The 16,977-nt window shown below is 46.5% G+C and overlaps 1 protein-coding gene across 3 annotated transcripts in view; it reads left to right on the top strand.

Moving 5' to 3' along the window:
* Positions 1 to 16,977, top strand: part of ACAD9 (acyl-CoA dehydrogenase family member 9) — a 1,303,923-nt gene that overhangs the window by 576,175 nt on the left and 710,771 nt on the right. The window lies entirely within an intron of this gene.

Genomic DNA, 16,977 nt, shown 5'->3' with positions numbered 1-16,977 from the left:
GCATTTTGATGGTGACACCCTGACCTGTGCTCAATGGTTTTGGATTTTCCCCTTTCATTTGCATTAACCATCTCAAGGGTTGGTGGTCAGTCTGAATAACAAAAGTAGAACCATACAAGTATGGCCTAAACTTCTTCAGTGCCCACACAATAGCAAAGCATTCTCTTTCGATAGTTGCCCACCTTGTCTCAGGATCCTTCAGTTTCCTACTGATGAAGCAAATGGGGTGCTCCCTACCCTTCTCATCCAGTTGGCTTAGAACTGCACCTATACCTACATTGGAAGCATCAGTTTGTACAATGAAAGGTTGGTGGTAGTCAGGAGCTCTCAATACTGGAGCCTGGCAAAGAGCTCTCTTCAGTTTTTCAAAGGCCTGATTGCACTCCTCATTCCATTTCACCTTTTTAGGGAATTTGGGAGAGGAGATTACATTCAGTGGAGAAGCTATGGTCCCATAGTTCTCAATGAAATTCCTGTAATACCCAGTGAGGCCTAGAAAAGCTCTCACTTGGGTTTGAGTAGTTGGTGTTGTCCAATTTTGCACAGCTTCAATCTTGCTGGGCAAAGGCCTTATTTCTCCACCTCCTACCTCATGTCCAAGGTAGACCACTTTACTTTGACCAATCTGGCACTTACTGGCTTTGATTGTCAAATGGGCCTGTTTCAGAGCCTGCAACACATGGCCTAGGTGGTTCACATGTTCTTCCCAGGAGTGGCTGAAGACTGCAATGTCATCCAAGTATGCCATGCAGAAATCTTCCATCCCAGCCAGAACTTGGTTCACCATCCTTTGGAATGTGGCAGGTGCGTTTTTCAGTCCAAAAGGCATGACCTTAAACTGGTACAAGCCAACTGGGGTTGAAAATGCAGTTTTCTCCTTGGCATGGTCTGTCAGGGCTATTTGCCAATAGCCTGACGTCAGGTCAAATGTGCTGAGGTACTTGGCTGCACCAAGTTTATCCACCAACTCATCTGTCCTGGGCAAAGGGTGGGCATCAGTCTTGGTGACTGCATTTAGAGCTCTATAGTCCACACAGAATCTCAAGTCTTTGGATCCTGCCTTTGGTACTAACACAACTGGGCTAGACCATGGACTAGTAGAGGGTTCTATTACCCCGAGATCAAGCATCTTCTTGACCTCTCCTTTGATGTGGGCTCTGATATGTTCTGACATTCTGTATCCTCTGCTTTTGACTGGCAGACAGTCACCAGTGAGTATCTCATGCTGGCCCCAAGGGGTCAAGCCTGGTGACAGTGAGAACAGGGAGGCAAACTGATTTAACATAGATTTGCACTCCTCTTGTTGCTCAGGTGTCAGGTCTGAAGAGAGATTGACTCCTTCAACTTTTTCATCTAAAGGTACACCTCTGAGGAGATCAGGGAGAGATTCACTCTCTTCCTCCTCTGCAGCTGAAGCTAGGAGCAAGGCTCCTACATCAGGTCTGGAGATGTAGGCTTTTAGTCGGTTGGTGTGGAAGACTCTAGGAGCTTCCCTGGGTCTGCCCAGATCCACCAGATAGTTGACCTCTCCAAGTTTTCCCACAACCTTGAAGGGTCCCATCCATTTGTCTTGCAAGGCCCTCTGCCTTGTTGGGAGCATAACTAGAACAAGCTGGTCTTGAGTAAACTCAACCATGTTAGCCTTCTGGTCGTGCCAATGTTTGACCAGGGCTTGACCAGCTTTCAAGTTGTCACTTGCTTCTGCCATCATGTGTGACATTCTCCTCCGGAGACCTATCACATAGTCAGTCACTCTGACTGGCTTGAGGGGAGGAGCACCTTCCAACCCCTCCTTAATCAGGGCCAATGGACCTCTGACTGGATGGCCATAGAGAAGCTCAAAGGGAGAATAACCTACTCCCTCCTGAGGGACTTCTCTATAAGCAAAGAGAAGGCATGGCAGTAGAAGGTCCCACTTTTTCTTAAGGGGTTCTTCCAAAGCACCTATCATGCTCTTCATGGTTCTGTTAAACCTTTCAACCAACCCGTTTGTCTGAGGGTGGTAGGCGGTTGAGAACTTGTAGGTAACTCCACAGGTTTTCCACATGGCCTTCATGTAGTGGGACATAAAGTTTGACCCCCTGTCAGAGATTACCTCCTTAGGAAACCCAACCCTGGTAAAAATACCAAGGAGGGCCTTAGCCACAGCCGGAGCTGTAACAGTCCTCATAGGAATGGCCTCCGGGTACCTAGTAGCATGGTCTACTACAACAAGGATAAACCTGTTGCCTGAGGAGGTTGGAGGATCAAGGGGACCAACAATGTCAATCCCTACCCTCTCAAATGGGACTCCCACAACTGGGAGAGGCACTAAAGGTGCCACATTCTTGGAACCGACCTTACCAGAAGTCTGGCAGGTATGGCAGCTCTTACAATATCTATCTACTTCGGCCCCCATCTTTGGCCAATAAAAGTAGAGTGAGAGCCTTTCCTTGGTCTTCTTGAAACTCAAGTGGCCAGCCAAAGGTATCTCATGGGCTAGTTGTAAGAACTGTTGTCTGTTTTCCTGTGGGACTACAAGGCGTTTGTAGTCTCCAGGTTCAGACTCAGTGGGTTCACTGTAGAAGAGGCCATCTTCCCAGTGCAACCTATACTTCCCAGGCTCTTGCCCATCAGCTTGAGAAGCTGCTTGGTGGCGGAGACCCTCCAGAGTTGGACATTCTCTTTGCCCCTTACGAAAAGCTGCCCTGCTAGGCCCACCTTCTGCCAGTAAAGACTGCAGCTCAGGATGGTCCTCAGGGTCCAAATCTCCAATAAGGTTGGGGCCTCCTTCTAGCTCTTCCTCAGAGTCTAGCTCAACCACACAGGGTTGTACCTCCCTCTCAGCCTCAGCTGGAGGTGGAGTTACAGGTGTAACTTTGGACAACCTAGGGGAAGTCCTTGTTGGAAGCACTGGAGTGCTTGCTGCTGGCTTTTTCCTAGGAGTCTTGGGTTGCCCCTTTGCTCCTGATCTGGTAGTTACTGCAGTAAGTTGCTCCAGTGGTAGAGGAGTGATTTCTGTCATCATCTCCTGAGATAACCCTCTCAGGGTTTTCTCCCTTGCAGGTTTTGTGAGTTCCTGAAACCTTTTGCTAGGAGGTCTGGGGGTATGAGATACAACTCCAAGAGCTTTGAGGTCATTACCCAACAGAACCCTACCTGGCACTTCACATTGTACACTGACAGGTATTTTTACAGCCATATCATTACATTGGATGAGAACTGGTAACTGGGGACACATCTGCACAGGCCCACCAGCTAACTTGGTGAGGCATTTGGGTGCCTTAGCAACATCCTCTGCCTTGAAAAATGATTCATCCACCACAGTTATGCTGGCTCCAGTGTCCCTAATGGCAGGAGTCTCCTGACCATTCACCTGGACACTGTCCTTATAATACTCTTTAGTATTATCTGGGATAGAGTTATAGACATCTAAATTCTGTTGCTCCCACAACCCCAGAGAGACTAAAGAAACACTAGCTGAGACTCCAGTGGGTTCATCAGCTAGTAATAGAAAGTTTCCACTTGCCATGGGTACTTCCTCTTCGGGAGCGAAGGCTAAGGAGGCAAGCTGGACCCCTGAAGGTTTACCCTTACATCTGGGATCTCCTTTCACATGGTCAGTAGCCTTACAAACAAAGCATGAGCCAAAGGCTCGCTGGAATGGAGGCTTGTTCTGACCCCCTTCTGGTCTGGGACCAGAAGGTACACTAGCCTGATTTGGTTTCCCTTGTGGCTTACCCTTATAGTTTTGTTTGGGGCCCTCTTTGGAATTTGTAGTATTAGAATTCTCTTTGGAGTCCTTCTTAGACTGTTTTTCCCCATCCTTCTTCTGAGTTACCCCAGAATCCTTGTGAGTGGCCCTGTTGGCAACCCACAAGTCAGCAGCCTTAGCTAGCTTCCGGGAATCTAATTCCCTGGAATCAGCCAAGTGTTGTCTGAGCTCAGGAGAGCAGGCATCATAAATAGTCTCCAACATAAACAAATTCTTCATACCTTCATAAGTGTTCACCTTGTAACCCTTAATCCATCCCTCTAAGTTTTTCAAACATTCATTCACCCAGGTAGCCCAAGGGGTACCATCATGCTTTTTGAGGCTCCTAAACCTCTTAAGATACTGGGAAGGGGTCTTCCCAAACCTAGCTATCAAAGCTAGTTTCACACATTCATAGTCCTTCCTATCCTCCTCCCCCATCTCCATTACCACATCAGTTGCAACAGGGGGAAGCCTAGAGAACAACCAGGTGAGTAAGTCATTTCCTGTGATGTTCTGGAGCCCATGATTATATTCAAACAGAGACAACCAATCCAACACATCCAACTTAGGCTCATACATACCAACCAATTCTTTAGGCATCCGGGGTCTTTTAGGACTGGAACTTCTAGAGGAGCCAGAGAGAGAAACATTCTCAACAGATAATTTCTTCATTTCTAAGTCATACTTGAGCTCCATTTCCCTTAGCCTTAGTTCTTTGTCAGTTTGAGCATTAAGTTTCTTATACTCCAATTCTAGCTTCATTTTCTCCAGTTCAAAGTACTGAGGACTAAATGTGGGACCTGGTAAAGGTCCAGTAGGTACAGCAGGTAGAGCAGGCAGAGGCCTAGGGGGGACAGTTACAACAGCCTCACCCTCCTCTTCTGACTCTTCCTCAGAAACATCAACATTTTGCTCCATGTTAACTTCAACACTGTCATCTACAGTCGCTGGAGTGGTAGGTTCCTCTGAACCATCACCCAGACTTTGGTTAGCTAACAATCTTTCAATCAGCTCCATTTTCTTGCCCTTAGTCAGGAGATCCTTATGTTTACAGAGCACTCTTAAACAATCAGCAGTTTTGGCTGCAAGGGACTCTTGACTATAGCTTTCTATAACTGACATGTTAGAGGTTTTACTTTTTCAGTGCTAAGCTTTGTGGTTAGTTGCACTAAGGTATCTAAAGCACAATAAAATGTATACTCAATACAAATCCCACCGCTGCCACCAGTGTTAGGCAGAAACCTGTGCAGTTCCCTTGGGGAACACTGCAAAAGATTTAAGACTACAGGTAGAGCAGTAAACCCCTTTGGTAGCAGTCTGTACCACCCAGATTTACCTGGTAGCTGTGGCTGAGCAGTCAGACTTCTCTCAAGAAGAGTTAGGCAGTATGTAAAGTATACACAATATGTACCAAAACACAATAGCACAAGCAAACACTGACCAGAGCTTGGTTTCAAAAGTATATAGTTATTTATTTAAAATACACATAAGTTAAAAACACTCTAGCAAAAATATAGTAAAAGTACTTCAACACAGTTATAATGAAAGTAGATTCAATCCTTTCTCCTATCTAGACAACTCTAGGTAAAACACCACTTAATTAAAACAGAGGTGAGTGCTTAACGTTAGATGACACTCTAGTAGTTTCCAAGAAAGGGAGAGAAAAAGCAGAAATGGGTTAGACACACCACTCTAAGGTCCAGAGCACTTGCAATAGGCTTACAGAAGAATAAAGTCACAGGTGAGCAAAAGTCACTAGGCAGGGCCCACTCTTAGAGTAGCCGGAGCGAAAATGTGCCCAAGATCACACTGTTAGTTAGAGATTCAAAGTCTTGCAAAGAGTCAAAAAGAGGTTAGAGTGGCTCAGAAAGTTTAGCCAAAGTGTCCCAGGCACTCCCAGGTTCGAAAGCCGGGGACTAAATCTACCCCGTACAGTCGGTAGCAAGGGAAGCCAGGCAGAACACAGTACCTTAAGCGGAAAGGATCCTCCAGCGGTGGCAGTTGTTCCAGGCAGTGGCAGCAGGGCTCGACGTCGGTCAGGGGAGAAGAAGTTCTCGCTGAAGAGCAGAAGAAGAGGGTCGTTGCACTGCCCGGGAAGAAACCAGCCGCGGAGTCCTCCGGTTAAAGGGTTGGTGCCGACTTTCGCGGTATGGGGGTAAAGTGTGGTATTCCGGTTGCCGGGGTGCTTGGCACAGGCAAGGCGGCCACGAGATACCTCAAAGAACGGAAAGAAGGCGAAAACTGGTTGTCCCCACCAGTCAAGGGAAGGAGCCACTCCGTTAAGAGTTCTCCTCGGTCGTCGGGAAAAAGTGGTGAGACGGTTCAGCAGGGCTCCACCGGGTGGTGTCGTCGAAGCAGGTCGGCTCAGCTCTTCCCTCGTCGGATTCTTGGTCCTGTGGCGACTTCTGAAGTCCCAGTCCCCAAAGCCCTGCTTTTATGCAGCAAACCCCCATTCACCCAGCCTAGCTGTCACTCAAACATGCTAAGTGGTGAGCCGGGCGGCTCACCACTTGGGCCAATCAGGACGGAGTGCGACTTGAGTTACCAAGGTAACTCAGTCCAGGGTGCCTAAATCCCCCTCCACCCCTCCTAAGTACCCCAGACAGAGTGGCACCACTTTGGAGGGCTTCTGTGGAGAAGCCCGCCAAAAGTGGAACAAAGGGCTCCACTTTGGGTCAGAGTTACAGAGGCGAACACCAACGCCATTTTAGAATCAAGTTTTGGCAAAAAGTCCCAACCGGAGTTATAAAAATAAATATATAAACCGGTGGTATGTTTAAGGCTACCGTAAATAAATAATTAAATGTGTTAGCCTAAAACAATGGGAAATCCCATAGGAAAATATTCGCGGTCGAATATAAAAAGTAGTTTCCACTGCCACCAGCCAAAACTCGATCAGGGGGGACGGAGACGTGCCCCCTCGACTAACAGACCCTGGGGCAATCGAATTGCCCCAGCCAGTACGTCCACAATATGATGGTTTGTACTGGTTCTGTTCAGGATTCAAGACTAGCAAAGTCTTTGGTGACTTTACATGCCCTGGGAGACAGTAGTCAGTCCCAGGGTATGGAGTCTATGTTGGGGAGTCCCTAGGACACCCCTGGGTCACGGCACAGAGGGTGCTGTGTGACCCACATCACAAAAATACATGAGGCCCTATGGAGTAAAAGACCCCATAGCCCATTCAACACAAGGTTTAACCAAGAAAACACACTTCAACATGTCCAAGAGTGAGGGTAAAAGAGTCTCACTCTTGGCAGGAGAAAAAAATTAAACCCCAGAAATCCAGCAAAGCTGCTGGGGGACTCACTAGGTAGGGAAATTCAGCCTAAACAGAGAATTCTCCCTAACATGTCCTTCCCATCTTTTCCAAATACAGTACTCTATCAAAGTCACGTAGTTTGCATTTGTACTCCTACACAGCCAATGCTGTCCGATATACGCCACTGGGTCACTCAACACCCACACTCACTATCCAAGTGTGTTCTCGTCTACCATAATGGGCTGCCATTTGTACAAGGAAATCTGGTTCTGCCCACGATCGACAATCGAAATTTAGCACTAGAGTGGTCACTCAACGCCATCAATGGTCACCCGGGTCAACAACGTACTCTTGATATGCTAAAACGTTGGTGCTGGTGGCCGTCGATGAGACGCGACGTGGAGAATTATGTAAACACGTATTCGTGTGCGCTCAGTGCAAATCACGGAGAGGCTGTCTGTTAGGGTTGCTCCAACCATTACCAGGGCCCCCGAAACCTTGGCATACCGTCACGATGGATTTGATAACCGACTTACTCCGAACACAGGGTTACGATACCATCTGGGTAGTGGTAGACTCCTGCACCAAGATGGCTCGCTCTATTCCCTGTACAGGCATCCCTTCCGCCCCTAATCTGGCCAAGCTGTTTTTCAAATCGATCTTTTGTCTGTTTGGGCTACCTACGGTTATAGTGTCTGACAGGGGATCACAGTTCACGTCCCGTTTCTGGCAGGCCCTTACTAAATTGCTTGGTATAGAGGCCCGGTTCTCCTCTGCTTACCACCTGCGGACCGATGGACAGACAGAGAGAGTAAACCAGGCCCTGGAGCAGTATTTACGTTGTCTATCCCTCCAGTACCAACAGTCATGGCTCAGTTTACTTCATCTCGCTGAGTTCGCTTATAACAACGCCCGGCATTCCTCCACAGGTTTCTCTCCATTTTTCGCTCTCTATGGCCAACATCCATGGACCCTTCCATTCTCTGATTTGAAGTCATCCAGTACCCCTGCTGCCACTGCTTGTGGGCGCGATTTTACCACGATCCATGCCGTACCATTGCCCATTTGCGGGAGGCCCAGTCATCCATGAAGGCAGCGGCAGATAGAAAGAGGGTGAGGGCTCCTGAGTATCACGTAGGGGACCGTGTTTGGGTATCCACTCGCCACTTGCATATACCTGGCTGCCGCAAACTCCTCCCCAGTTTCGTTGGTCCATACAGGGTTTCTAAAGTCCTGAATCCTGTAGCCTATCGCCTTTCGGTCCCTTCTACTTGGCGCATTCACCCTGTGTTTCACACCTCTTTGCTCAAGCCCTGTCCTAGCCCTATCCGCATTGTCTCCCCTGGCCCCTGTTTCTGTTGTTTCCCCCGATGTTTTCGAGATTAGTGCCATTCTAGGGTCCGGCTTCCTTAGGGGTTGGTTGCAGTACCTTGTGGTCTGGTTGTGTTATGGTCCTGAGGACCGGTCTTGGGTCCCTGCTCGGGATGTCCATGCCCCTCGCTACCTCCACCAGGATCAACCTTCCTGCCCACGGGGTTTTGGGCCTTTGGGGGGGGCTCTGTCATACACACGGGGTCAAGTCCACAAGATTCCAATGTCTGCATCTTACTGCCTGCCCATACGCCCCCACTTATCCGGCTGCAGCATGGTGGTCAGATTGGGCACCTCCGGAGGAAAGCGGGCCGGGACAGCCGCCCGCGGTCGTTACGACCGTTGTTTAATTGGCAGTTGCAATGGCGCTGCCCAATGCTGCATCGAGGCCGCCGGCTCGTCTTGTTTACGCGTCGCATGATCGGGAAAAGACAATCACATGCTGCTCACGCGGAAAACGTGATGCGGAAACGGCAGGAGAAACTTGTCACGTGACGCCTATTACCTGATTCATCACTGCGTTTAAAACCAGAGATGGTACGCTGACACAGTACTTGACAGCTGCTTCGCATCAAGGACTGTTTGGCGTTTCATGGAACTTCACCCCTTGGCTATGTTGGGCAGAATCCTGTGCAGTTCCCTTGGGGAACACTGCAAAAAGATTAAGACTACAGGAGTAAGCAGTAAACCCAATTGGTAGCAGTCTGCACCACCCTGATTTACCTGGTAGCTGGGGCTGAGCAGTCAGACCTCTTTCAAGAAGACTAGGGCAGTATGTAGAGTATCGATCAAAATACAGTAGAGCAAACAAACACTGACCAGAGCTTTGTATAAAAAGTATATAATTATTTATTTAAAACACACTTTATGGCATATACTAGCATCTCAATCAAAAGCAAGTTAAAACACAGTCAGGTAAAGTATACACACCTCCCTTAATAGATATCAGACAAGTCAGGGTTAAAATACTACTATTTGTTAGAACAGATGTGAGCGCTTAACCAAGATGGCACTCTGATAATGTAGTTAAAGGGAGAGAAAAAGGCAGAGCATAATAATAAAACGGTTCCCAACACTTTTAAGAGTTCAGAGCAAGGGGAGAAAGGCAGGTTATACTGTAGAGCCAAAGTTCATGGGCCAGGCCCACTTTAAATGGAGCAAAGCGAAATGTGCCCAGGATCAAACGGTTTAAAGTGCACTAAAATTCTTTGCAGAGTGTTCAAAAGAGGTTGGGGTGATTCAAAAGATATAGTTAGAAGGCCTGGAGCCAACCCACTTTAGAAGCCAAGGATTTAAGGGTCACCTTTAGCAATCTGTAGAAAGGGAGGGCAGGCAGGACACAGTACCTTAAAGAGAAAGGAAGCTCCAGCGGGGGCAGTTGTTCCTCACAGTGGTTGAAGTTCATGGTTCCGACCAGGGGAAGAGAAGATCTCGTCGAGGAGGGAACGGGGAGTCGTTGCACTGCACAGGGATGAAACCAGCCGCGGAGTTCCCGATTAAAAGGTGCAGTCCCTTTATTCGCAGTCAAAAGTGGTGAGCTTGGCTATCCGGCCGCCGGGGTGCTTGGCACGGGCGATTCGACCAAGAGACTTCTTTGGAAGGCGAAAAGGGCGAACTGGTTGATCCCACAAGCTCAGAGGAAGAAGACTCGTCCAGCAGAAGATCTTCTCTTGTCGTCAGGAAAGTGGTGAGGTAGTTGCAGCAGGGCTTCACCTGTGGTATCGCCGTTGCAGATGGCTCAGCTTCTTCCCTCTTGGCATTCTTAGGTCCTGTGGCGACCTCTGAAGTTCCAGTCCCAAAGGCCCTGCTTTTATGCAGAAAAACCCCCATTCATCAGCCTAGCTGTCGGTCACACATGCTAAGTGGTGAGCCGGTTGGCTTACCACTGGGCCAATCAGAGTAGAGTGCGACTTGGGTTGCTAAGGCAACACAGTCCAGGGTGCCAATTCCCCCCTCCACCCTTGCTGTGGAACCCAGACAGAGTAGCTCCATTTGGAGGGCTTCTGTGGAGAAGCCTGCCAAAATAGTGGAACAAAGGGCTCGGGGATTTAATATTAAATGAATAAACCAGCGGTATCTTTAACATTGCACCAAAAAGTGGTGCGTTTAAAATCAATGATAAAATCCCATAGAGAATATTCTGGTGGAATATATTGCATGGTAACCACTGCCACCAGCCAGAAACTCGATGAGGGGTGACGGGACAGTGCCCCCTCGAAAACAGACCCAGGGGTAATCGAATTACCCCTTACCAGTACTTACACAATATGATGGTTTGTACTGGTTCTGTTCACAATTTTGGACTAGTAAAGCCAATGGTGACTTTACATGCCCTGGGAGACAGTAGTCAGTCCCAGGGTATGGAGTTTATGTTTGGGGGTCACTGTGACACCCCTGTGGTACTGCACTGAGGGTGCTGTGTACCACACATACAGAAAAACAGATGATACCCTATGGAGTAAAAAGAAACCCCATAGGCCGTAAACACATAAGTCAAAGACATACCGCAAATCATGCCTAAGAGTGGGAGTAAAAGAGTCTCACTCTTAGCAGGAGAAAAAAAACAAACCCCAAAAATCCAGCAAAGCTGCTGGGGGACTCACTAGGTTTGGGAAATTAGCCTTATAAGAGAATTCTCCCTAACAGGCTTCTTGACTACAGAAAGTTCACAGACTGTTCTTCTTTGGATCACGGACTACCTCGTATTGATTTCCTGGATTACCGACCCTTGGCTGCTCACTGGCTTTTGTTCTGGATTTCCCTTGGATTTGTTCTGCTTACCGGTTTCTGATTTCGGATTGTTCCTTGGACTGCTTACAGATTACCCCATTCTGAAACCTTACTCTTGGCACCGACCCTCCAGGTGCTTACAGTGATCCATCCAGAGTGCTAGCTACAGGACCCTTACGCCTCTTTCTGCTACTGGATAATCTCTTCCCCCTGTCCTTTTGATCCTCATTGGGGGGTTTGGTTGACATCCACCTATCTTGCGCCTAGGTAAGCCTGGTTACGTTTTACCTCTTAATTCCCAAGTAATCACTGCATTGTCATTGCCGGATTCTTAACCCTTGCTTGCCTTACAGTGGTCAGGGGAGTCTCCGGTGTTCCTGGTTCCTGTTCTCGGCACTCAACACCTGTGGCCTCAAGGATTGCACAGGGAGTTGTTTACTATCTCCTCGTGTGGTACTTGGGGACAGAGGTTCTCATAATCTTCACGACCATCAAGACAGAACAGAAAAATATCCTAGAACTCAATAAAAACTATAACGACGCAAAAGGGGCCAGTAACATTATCAGGAATTAAACTGCTACTGACTATCAACCTCTGCTCATCGCTTATAAGATCAAGGCGAATAAAGAAAGACTTTTGATAAAACCTCAGACCCACCCTTTTGATAAAATCTTGGTAAAATCAAAAGACAAGCACAAGGTACAAACAACCAGATAAACAGTGCCATGTTGCACTATGCCACAAAGAAATACAAGTCCTGAGTTAAGTCATCGCCTAGCAATGTATCAGCAGGATTCAGAAGAGATGCTGAGGAAGGTGTGCAGCCAGAATCCGTGAGAATTTTGGTCTTTTATAAGATCTGTTGAAACTCCAGTGGAAGAAGCCCTTCTAAACAGCATTGGCGAAACAACCTGGGTGAAGTACTTCAAAACCGTATTCCATCGAGCACCAACTAGTACAGTACTGACGCAAAGTGAGTCTAACACCGCGTGGGCCGAATTGGGTGACAGAGAATCAATCAAAGATGTGATTCGATAGCTGAAACCATCAAGAACCCCGGGCCCTGACGGGATAACTAACATTGATCTTAAGTCATCCAGAGGAATGGGCACCCTTTATTAGTGCCGTTTTTGATAGGTGCACAACGTCAAAGTCAATACCATCATCTTGGACTTCATCCATAGTAGTTCCAATTTTCAAAAAGGGTAGCAAAGACGACCTGAGAAACTATCGTCCCATTACATTATTAGACGTCATCGGGAAGGTCTTCGGCTTCCTTTTACTGTCCCGGTTTTCAAATATGGGCAGGTAAAGCGCCCTGTGCCGATCCTTTGCAAACGGGTTTTATGAAAAATATTGGAACCACAGTAAACATCATGCTCCAGAGTATCCTCAAAAGTAAGATCTTGGAAGGGGGTCCCAGGGTTTTTATCTCATTTACCCGGCTCAAGAGTTTGACCAGGTCAATCGAGAAAACCTCTGGGGAAAAACTGACATCTTGGAATTTCCCCTCAGAAATTTTGAACCCGATCAGAGCTCTACACACCAACACCAGACTGAGAGTACGCCTGAGTCGGCAAGATCTGCTGTCCGAAGAGATAGCCACGACAAGAGGAGTCAAACAAGGTTGTCCTCTCGCCCCTGCACTCTTCTTAGCATATTTCTGAGATTTCAAAAACACAGAGGAAAGTGTGAGATAATTTCCCACAACGTTAGGACAAACACAAACAACTAGTCTTTTGTATGCTGGCGACATGATTTTAATAGAACACACACCGATTGGTCTTCAAAGACAATAGGACAATTTGGCAAAATACATCTGCTCTAATAATCTAGAGATTAACAAGGGGAAGACCAAAATCATGCAATTGGAAGCATCTCGTACGAGAGTTGAAAAATTTAAATGGTTCCTGGAAGGATCCCAAATAGAAAAGGTGCCTAAATTTAAGTACCTCGGAGTGACTCTTGATAGCTCAAAATCGGAAACATCTATGCAACAAGTTCTCCAGGAAAAAACAAGGAAGCTTACATCTCAAGCTAGAGCGGTGGATAAAAAATGTGGCCGCTTTTCTCTTCTTCCAGTCATCAGCTTCTACAGAGCAACATTTGTTCCGTCAATAACCTATGGAGCAAAAGCGATGCCAAATATCCCGAAAAAAATATGGTTTTCACTGGAAGGTTACTTTTGGAGATCTGTTCTCAGCTTGCCTTAATCAACTCCCATGATCCTGATCAGACCAGAACTAAGCCTCTTATCATTGAAAGCAACAGTTGAGCCAAATAGTATGATGCTCTACAGGAATATCTTGCTGGAAAACCGCCCATGCATATTCAATTTGATCCCTCTTGAAAGTATGCAGGGTCGTTGCCAGATGCTGAACCAGTGGAAGCAAGAAAACAAGGACAAGCTTGCGGAAATGCAAAGCTCTGAAGAACTGAACGAGAACCCAATGAAGGTAAAAAGGAAAATGGAAGAACTAGACTGAATTTTTACCGTAGATACAGTGGCAAAATACAAACTGTCATCCCATTTGCCGAGCCAGACAAGGAAATTAAATTGTACGCAGCATTTTCTGAAAAAATTCCCAAACAAATACTTGAGAAACATCTTTTTTTTAAGAGCACGTCTTAACCTCCTGGAAACCAACAAAATTCTAGCAGTTAGAGGCCTTACAAGCTCGAACAAGTGTTGCTTCTGTGAGGATAAAGATCAGATCGAAACGACAAGACATTTGCTTTTGACATGTCCTGGCACGGTGAGCATAAGAGCGAGCTACTTGAGGCCTCCCTTTGCTTCTTCATTTACTTTCGAGGAAACTGTCGTGCGAGAGGCTTATCAACGGAGAAAAGACCAAATGGGTAATAGCGACGGGCCAAATAATGAAACGCATTCTAACAAATACCGAGCAATGCAAGGTGCTGACCTTCAATTGACAAAGGGTTTTTTCTCAAAGAAACTGAAATGAAATGAGAACAAAAGTCTTTTTTCTCTACTTTTATACTTGGTATGTATGAACTTTAATCATTTACAAACTTGTAAAAATTGCAAATCCGATTCAATCAAGTAAATAAAAAATAAAATAAAAAATAATACAGTCCTACTGTAGTCTAGTCAGATAAAAAGGGCCTATACTAAGAAAAACTTATTGGCAGTCTTTGCCTGTAAATACAAAATAGTGTGGGATAATGTTCACAAAGAAGGAAGTGTTCTCAAAAGGATAAAAGTCAGGATGTTATAGCCGCGGTTTCCCTTCCACATGTTTGAAGCACGTGACAAGGCGAGACTCTGGAGCACAGCACACTTCTGGGCTTCTCCGTCCTGAGTTTACATTTCCTTTTCCAATATAAGGGCCTTCTGTGCCCAAGTCTCTTTTATGCAAAGTCTCTTGCTTCCGAGGGCCTGATAAATCACAAACAAAAGTTCCCTCTATTTCTTCACATCGGGCAATTACTCCTCACGGGCTCCGATCCATTTCACAACGTCAGCCTCTCTCAGACCAACAACTTTCTGTGGACATCCCTGATTTGAGTTCACAGTTGTCATCACAATGCAGTTCACTTAGCTTTTCAATTCATCATCTTAAAATATTCAGCAGTCTTAATGTCTTTTTAAACAATTCTCCATGTTACCTTTTTCGCTTTACTTAGGTCCCCCTCGTCTGGGCTCAGAACTTTCTTCACCTGCCTTCCACAACGCTTGCCAATTCATACAGAGACTTCCAAAGGGCGGTCACGTCTCGCTGGTCACTCCGTGATGCTATGGCAAGTGCAGGTTTCACAATTTCCAAAGTAACACAGTTCATTTCACACAGCGTCAAAGACTTTCGAATGTACAAGGGGTTTTGGCTTAACCCTCGTATGACCTCTTTGACATTTCATATCGGCCTCCCTTAGGGCCTCTTGGTTCTTGTCGTTTTCTTAGTTCAACATATCCTCCTTATTCAGGAGCGGGGCATTTGTTAGTCTTTCGACTGAGTGCCCACACGGCGCCGGACCACTCTAATCCGAATACCTAGGTTGTTCATAAAAGACTTTCTTATCTTCTTTTCTTTACATAAATGTTGCCACTGCAACCATGAGCTTAACACAGTCTGGTCTACTATCAGTTTCCGCTGACTCACAGGCTGTGCTGAACTCGTTGACTTTTCTTCCACTGGAGTCAAGGGACGGTACCACGGCGGCAAGCTCTTTTCCCCGCCCTGCCTATCAGTGCGGCAGGGCCCTGTGTACCATTGACCTCTGTCGCACCAATCGCCGGCTGAGATTCCCGGTCTTAATGTTCCTTTATCAAATGTTTTGCGGGTCTGGGTTGAAAAAGGCAAGGGCAATTCTATCCTTGTCGTCCTTTCGGTTACCTCTGTCTTGCTCCTCCGTTTGAACTGCCGTACCGGAATAGCAGCTTTCTCGTACGTTCGGCTTTGCTCAAAGGGTGCTTTCATGCTCTGCCTTTTATCCCTGTGGGAAAGGGAAAGGGCCGTCGGGTGTGCGTAGTTATCAGCAATTGCCCGACAGTGCCTGACCCTTTTGTTGGCACATGTCTGGGAAATGGCTCAGCTGTTAGTCTGTTGTCTTTCATGGTGTGAGGATGTGGTCATGTAGGAAAAGGGGTGGAGAGGGTAGAGCTTTTAAATATCCTATGGGGTAGGATGGGGAAAAGATGTTATAAGGAAGGGAGTGCTGTGTCTCACCCGTCTGTGTCCCACTTCCACTCTCCGAAGACCCCTTTCCCCCATCCAGGTGAATCTTCTGCACTGGTCCACTCCTAGGAATAGCGATGGCGGTGTCCTTGCCACCTGGATGACAGATCCCCAGGGACTAGTAAGTGAGACATCTTCAGGTTTCTCACAGTTATCTGTAATAAAGAAAGGACTTCTGTATTGTGTGTGTGGTGTTCCGCTCTTTTTTCCTCTAGACAGGTTTTCCTCTTCTCCGTTTTTTTTAGAGTTCCATATTAAAGGAGATGTATTACAAAGATACATATTGACATATGGCATATTGGTTCTTTCTTCATGAGGTGCTCTGGGGACTTTTAGCAACTTTCTACGTTTAGGCATGGGTGCAATGTTGCTTCTCCTTACTACAGGGGCGATGTCTTCTGACTTGTCACAATACTTAAAGTAAAGCGTTGAAGGAGTCAAGGGAAAAGAGGAATTTTTCCATAAAAAGCGTAAAAGCCTTAAGAAAGATCAAGAAGCTCAAGGGAGAAGCCGTTCTCGTGGAACTTGTAAAGCGAAGCCTTAAAAAGGGAAGAGAAACGGGGGAAAGCAGTCCCACTATTGTTGAATGGTAAAACTTTGTGGAACTTTACTTGGAAAGCTACAGAAGGATACGAATAAAACCTAGGGGAAGGAAGGATCCCTTTTCCTGGTGGAACTTTCTTTCTTTTCTGCACCTTAAACTCTATATCTTTGGACACAGGACAGAGGATGCTCTTTAGTTTGACATCCTGAAGCAGACATTGCATAGTTTTGTTGACGCAGGGAAACCACTTTTAGGATTAGGGATAGATAGGATTAGGGATAGGATTTTCCCCAACCGCCTTGTTATTTTGAAAATAAAAGTATGTCATCTCCGATTTACTGTGTCCGAGTCTTAGTCTTGACCCTTACAGAAAGCTCATGTATACTTCATGTAACATGATTTTCAACTCTATTTTCAACTGTAATGTTCAATGCAGAAGAACTATAATGTAATCATACCAAACTGAGATGCAAGAAAATGAATAACATGTGGGAAAGATGACCATTGATTTGTGGTACATGCTCATTCCAGAATTACAACATTCACGTGCATTAGCATGAATTTGCCTCATTAGTGGTCCCCATCGTCCTTGGCTTTGCTGGTTGAAATTTGCCTCCTGGAAAGTAATTGGCTGAT

The sequence above is a fragment of the Ambystoma mexicanum genome, chromosome 2p (genome assembly GCF_040938575.1).
Source record: "Ambystoma mexicanum isolate Mex_15411 chromosome 2p, UKY_AmexF1_1, whole genome shotgun sequence".
NCBI classification, from domain to species: Eukaryota; Metazoa; Chordata; class Amphibia; order Caudata; family Ambystomatidae; genus Ambystoma; species Ambystoma mexicanum.
The sequence above is the reverse complement of the archived record's forward strand: the minus strand, read 5'-3'. Positions and strand labels throughout refer to the sequence as shown.